The sequence below is a fragment of the Chenopodium album genome, chromosome 10 (assembly GCF_948465745.1).
Source record: "Chenopodium album chromosome 10, dcCheAlbu1.1, whole genome shotgun sequence".
Lineage (NCBI taxonomy): Eukaryota > Viridiplantae > Streptophyta > Magnoliopsida > Caryophyllales > Amaranthaceae > Chenopodium > Chenopodium album.
This window is the reverse complement of record NC_137843.1, coordinates 29,142,774-29,149,357: the sequence shown is the minus strand read 5'-3', so window position 1 is coordinate 29,149,357 and position 6,584 is coordinate 29,142,774. Positions and strand designations below refer to the sequence as shown.

The 6,584-nt window shown below is 33.5% G+C and overlaps 1 long non-coding RNA gene across 2 annotated transcripts; it reads right to left on the bottom strand.

The window, feature by feature from the left end:
* Positions 1–1,237: 1,237 nt before the first annotated feature.
* Positions 1,238–4,922, bottom strand: LOC145563872 (uncharacterized). 2 transcript variants are annotated; one of them, XR_014094648.1, is made up of 5 exons: positions 4,784–4,922; positions 4,251–4,431; positions 3,138–3,347; positions 2,925–3,002; positions 1,238–1,455 (listed from the first exon to the last, which is right to left on the bottom strand). It is a non-coding gene; the product is annotated as an uncharacterized LOC145563872 (long non-coding RNA). The 2 variants fall into 2 exon arrangements; XR_014094647.1 differs by lacking the exon at positions 1,238–1,455 and having other exon boundaries at positions 2,541–3,002.
* Between the last annotated feature and the right edge of the window lie 1,662 nt (positions 4,923–6,584).

Below are 6,584 nucleotides of genomic sequence, written 5' to 3'. Positions count from 1 at the left end.
TTTGGTTTGGTTTGTAATTTTCGAAAAACCAAACCAAACCAAACCGCAAACCATATTTCCCCAAAAATCGAAACCAAACCATATTTTTCCAAACCGTAAACCAAACCAAACCGCTAAAATGCGGCTTGGTCTGCTTTGGTTACGGTCCAAACCAAACTGTGTACAACCCTAATAGTTTGAGTGGATTAGTAAGCCTCTCTCTCTCTCTCTCTCTCTCTCCCCCCCGAACCTTCTCTCTTTCTCGACCCATCTCTCTTTCTAGACTCATCTCTCTCTCTCCCTGCCTCTCTTTCTCTTAAATGCTCTACTTATTTCTCTTTCGACCCTTATTGATCTGTTTTTCTCCCAGCCTCTCAATCTCTCCTTCTCCTCCCGACTCATCTCTATCTCTTTCTCTATCCCGGCCCTTCTTTCTCTCTTTCTCACCCTCTCTTTATATCCATCTATCTATCTCTCGTCCCTCTCTCTCTCTCTCTCTCTCTCTCTCTCTTTTACTATTGTTATATTAACATTTACGTAGTAACAAAACATTTACTTGTTTTGTCAAAAAAAAAACATTTACTTGTGGATCTAGCACAATTCCACCACAAAGTTGAACATTTTATTCTAAAAGTTCTACAAATTAATTAACATTTCCATAATTTTCACAAAACCACATTTGTTTACGAATAATATTTATTGAAAGAATTAAAGTTTGTCCAAATCTTATTGACGATTTCTATTGTCAATCTGATTCTCTATTCCTTTAACTTTCATTTATGTGTTATAATTTTGAGCATTTTAGAAAGTTTCTATAAAATATTTTCATCTCCTTAATTACACCCTAAAAAGTTTTTCCTCAAACTCTCTTTTTCTTTCTCGATCTCTCTCTCCCTCTTATAAAGTTATAATTTTATTAATTTTATACTCTAAAAAGGGTTTGCACCACTGTTTCCTTTCCTAAATCTCTCTTTTGAATTCTACTTTTTAAAAACAAATTAAATATGATAGCTTAAATATTTACCCACTCAAACCCTTCTTTCTTTGGTCATTCCTCTCTCTCTCTCTCTCTCTCTCTCTCTCTCTCTCTCTCTCTAATGTATTTTGTAGCAAGTAATTCACACTTTCACAGTAGGATGAGCCTCCAACAAATTCACTCATTTCCTAGACTATCATAAGATTTTATCTTCATTGAATGTTTATATAAGCCAAAAGAGCATAAAAAAACTTGGAATACTACTAACGACAAATAAAAGAATGTCACTATCTCTAACATTAAGCCAAAATATGAAAAATTTAGGCGAACAAACAAAATTGTAGAACAATGAGTCATTTCTCTAACATAAGACTATATATACTACATTAATACAACCAATATTACATTTAAGGCTTGAAAATTCGATAAACTGACACAAAAGTATTTATATCGAACCATCTCCGTAGCGCTGAGCCATTGCCTCTTGCACTCTTCTTTGCCTAATGGCTCCCAATAAACGCAAAGAAATAAAAATTGCACATGATATGAAGAAATTAGAATAGCAACACGATACGAGCAAAGAATTTTGAATCAAATATATTTAATTTAAAATTTCAATTAATACTTGCCTCTCACCTCAGCTATGGGATTATGTTGTTGTACAAACAGCAAAAATCTAATCATATCAGTTTGGGATACTAAGGAAGTATTTCTAGAAAACATATACACAACCCCCCCACCCACTCTCTCTCCCTCTCATTGGCCAATTTTCAGCAACAAAATACTACGTATCACAGAATTAAGCAGTATTAACTAAATCATGAATGTACTTTGCAAATATGATCTTTAATTAGTTTAGTTTGGCAATCAAAGATTCAATGTTCATATATAGTAGTATTACTTGGAAAAGGTCAAATAGTCAAAATCTTTTATAGTATTAGCATAATTAATCAAACAACAAGGAGAGTAAATGCGATTATAATTTCTATCGAGTATACTCCATTTTAACTTTAGCAAAAACAAGATACAAAGATACATAAAGACATACAATAGTTCCTCCATTTTTGGGGCTGGAAGACAAAAATGTAAAATTTCTGGAAGTTCGAAATTAACAGCAATATTACACACCACTCTCTACCTCAAATCAGGCTATGCTTGTATATGTTAAGTGGAAAAACAACTATTTTAGTAAAAAATCTAAATTATACTTAAGTATTTACCATCAAACATGGGGTTAGTTAGAAGGACTCATACCCAATCTGACTTAAAAATCACCGAAATGCACTTTGATGTTTAAAATCACCAAAAATGCACTCAATTTAAGGACCAAAATGAATTCAGAAGATGAGAAAAATAATCAATAAACAAAAATGCACAAATTAATAAAAATTCAAGCCCAAAAAACCACACTTCCTAATCAAACATGTGATTTTGTCGAAAAGCAACATGCTCTGTTTCAGTCAAAGTGGTTTGATGATCACACCATCTATTTAGTCAGCATATACTGATGTCATTGTCCAGGAAATACTTGTTGCAAAATCTTAACAGTCGCAGCTACGTTCCTACGTGAAAGAATATCCTACACATTTTTAAAAAATGATCACTTTGAAACCTCAAGATCGAACTAAATAATTACTGGACAGCAAGGATGATTAAAGGGAAAGGATACCACAATTGTCGGACGATATAAGGCTTTAAAGTCTTAGTGCTGCATGGGATTCAATAAATCCAGTGACCCCAATTTAAGAGTTATATCATGTGACAATAAATTGAATTAATTACCACAATGATCAAAAGTATTTTAACACGATATTAAGTGACTTAACTACCATATTAAGTGAGATTGCAATACAAAGTTTCATAAATCAAGCACAAACATCTAGAAACATCCCATCCCACCCTGAATAAAAGTGCCAGCACAGATAGGAAAGCATAAATAGTAAATTCCATATAAATCTACAGAACACACCTCATTAATCGTTTCTGGCCGAATTGAGCGCTGAATAACGCAAAGTGCACCATTCTTTCTGTATCCAAAACAGCAAACCTGCACGAAAAACATTACTATAATAAGTAGCAAATAATATTGGCAAGGGAAATCTGCTCAAAGAGTAACATTATACATAAATCCAACTTTTCCATAACTGGAAGGACTATTCATGAGACCTTCTGATCTTATTACCTCCACCCCCTCCCCAAAATAATGAGGTTTATTCCAAAGCCCTTATTTCAAATCAGCCCAGGACGGATAGTAGAATTGACCATTTCATAGTTACTCTACTTAGCCATTCTTGCGGCATTTGGGTTTGCATTGATCCTTATACCATATGAGAAAGGCTTCAGAGGACCAAAATTTTATCAATGAATCCCTAATTGTAAAAGCAAAAGATTTCTGCAAAAAAATCAAGTGAAGCAAAATCAAATTATAACAAACAAGGTCAACAAACATGCATATAATGATAAAACTCCAGTGAACAACAAAAAATTTGAACAAATTGGATAAAAAAGTTTTTTCCTATTATGAACTGATGGAATTGAATCGGAACAATCCTAAAAATATGAATTAATTATGCTTGGTTACAAATGTCAACTCTAGCAAAAACCAATGCATTTGGATAAGCAAGCATGTCAGCTAAATAGCCTAGTAAATAGTGATAACTTGAGCAATGTTATATAACAAAAAATGAATCAAATTTAATAAGGGGGAAAACACATTAACTCAAAAACACAGTACTAACTTTGTGAGAGAGGTAAGAGATTATTTCAAGATATTTCGAAAGGGAAATAGCCAGCAATAAGAGTCCGTGTCTCTGGAAAAGGGTATACTGACCACTCTGCTGAGGGCGTGTAGGTAAAATAGGCGGAAGGAGATAAAAATAGTAGAAAGTTGAGTCCCATTTGCTGCGTCTATATAAATAGGTTCCGCAGGAATCTCTAGAAGCAAGCCCAGACATCAAGCCAGGATTTGGTTCCATATTCATGGGGATCCATTATAATAAAGAAACCATATAGAAAAAAGATAACTCCTTGCATCTCTACATAACAGAGCACACTTATATTTGGATTATCTTCCAATTATAGTCCACTCTCCAAACTTAGTTTACTAAACTTACAGCTTGTCCATATTAGCCACAATGAATAATTTAAGAAAACTACCAGGTCGCATGGTTCAGATGTAAGAAAATACAAGGATGGTCATCTCCCCTTAATATTAGCTACAACCTACACAGATGGCTATCTTCGCAAAACATTAGCTACAACTCACCAATAAAAAAGATGCAAAAAATCTACAAACCTTAGCTCTTAGGTGACCAGCAGGGCTATTGAACTCGGAAAAAACATATTGCACTAACATTTGCTCCAACTCAGATTTGTATGGTGCAGTTTGTGTCAGCTTATCACAAAGTGCACCAATAGCAAGAAGGGCACCATCTTTCTGCCGATATGGCTTTTGTTCCACTGGGAAGTCATCATACCTGAAAGTGGAGTGATCGGTACAGCAAATGTAAGTTCATAACACCAGCATAAATCATCTATAATGAAACAAATATAACATAAACCGAAGAAATATATAACCCTTTAAAATCTGAACAACATATTGAATGAACTTTTGCAAGATTTCTTTGGCACGCTTTCTGACCAACTCACCGACAAAGTCCATAGCTGCAGTTCTTGGACTATATAGATCTTCTATAATATCTACTCAATATAAAAAGATATATAACCATTTTTTTTCAGTAGTCAATATAACAAAAACAAACATAATTTTTTTTGAAAATAAATGGAAGCTAAACAATTTAGAGCTGTAGAAAAGCCCATAATACTCACCATAGCCTTTTCTTACATACTCATGAGGGTCTTCATCCCAAAGTCTTTGATCGTTGTTGTTAAAACACATCAGGGGAAAATTAATTCAAAAAGGAGAACATCAAGTCGTGGTTGCAACAATTGATACATACTGGACTTTGAGATGTTGCCACATTGAAAAAAAATTATGGTTAGACCAATACAAACAGGCCGCAGTTTTCCAGCCAAATTAGTCAGCAAAGTATAATTGCACAATCCTACTTCATGTATTAACCATCATTATACATATACTTATACTTGCCCTGCCTCAAATTTCGGTTTTCACACCTAACATCAAAAAAATGTGACCCACTCTCAAACATACCACTAACATCGAATTTCTTTGTGAAAAGATTTTTTTATCCTAGTTTTGCTAGCCAACCTTGCTCCCCTTAGAAATTTCAATTTGGAAGCAAGTGCTTTGACAAAATAAGCTACTACGTAGCTTACATCAAGTAGTTGAATATTAAAACAAAATTAGAGATGGATGGGATCACTTACCACCCAATTCTTAACTACTGCTGGTTTGCTGAGGCCTTAACCATTAAGAATTCTTTAAAACATATTTTTTTGTCATGTATAATCCACGGAAACAAGCCTCCGCATTTGCTATAGCAGCCCTGAAACAACAAACCAGGTAAGATTATTCGGGAAAACAAACAGAAAAATCAGCCAAATAAGACGATATTATTCTTCGGCAATTGATTTAACAAATAGCCTCCCATCACAAAGGATGAACCAAGCCAAAACCTACAAGAGAAAAATAAAAAAAATTTGATATTAAACAATACAAAAACAAATTTCACAAATTGATTATTTTGATTCTTGAACAACAAAACACTTCATCAATGTGTAAAATTACCACTCAAAACTCTCACCAATTTATTTACCAGTTTACTATAAACACCTCAGATTTGACAAAAAAAATCCTAACATCAACTGAGGTTGTTTCTCAATCAATTAAACTAAAATTCCATCAATTCTACAAAACACAAACAAATATCAACAACAACACACTAATCACAGCAAAGATCATAAATAAATCATTACATTCTAGAAATTAAATAAATAACATGAATAACAAATCGACCATGCAATAATATCTGAGTTTCTTCACCTCAAAAACTCGAATCCACCAAACCTTGCTCCATGTCTTACCCCTTCCGCCTATTTTAGAAAGAAAACAGAGAAACTTGGAGATGAGGGGGAAAAAAAAAGGAGAAATAACAAATAAAAAAAATACCTAAACATAGATGAAAGTTGAACCAATTAGAACAAGAATGAGAAAGGGGAGATAGAATTGTACCTGGAGATCAACATTTTGTTACAAAATCAGACAATAATGCTACTGACAATATAAAAAATCAATCCAAAAAAACGATGAATCACTCAAATTCAACCCAAATAAAACAACCACACAGTCGAAGAAAACACTAAAATTCATCCAAAAAAACGAAAATAAATAGAACAAATAAACCCTAAAAAAACCGAAAAACAATCGAACAAATGAACCCAAAAAATCGAAAACAAATCGATCAAATAAACCCGTTTAATACGAAACGATTTCGCACAAATACACCCACAAAGATTCAACCCAAAAAATTCGATAACATATCGAAATCAACATGAACATATATGCAATAAATCCACGACAATCGAACAAGTATAACCCAAAAAATTGAAATTAAATCGAGAAAGAGAAACGAGATCAAACCTGATGGATGTGACGATCCAAAAATTGTCTTCCAAAACCGCAAACTCGAAGAATTCGAAGCACCATCGT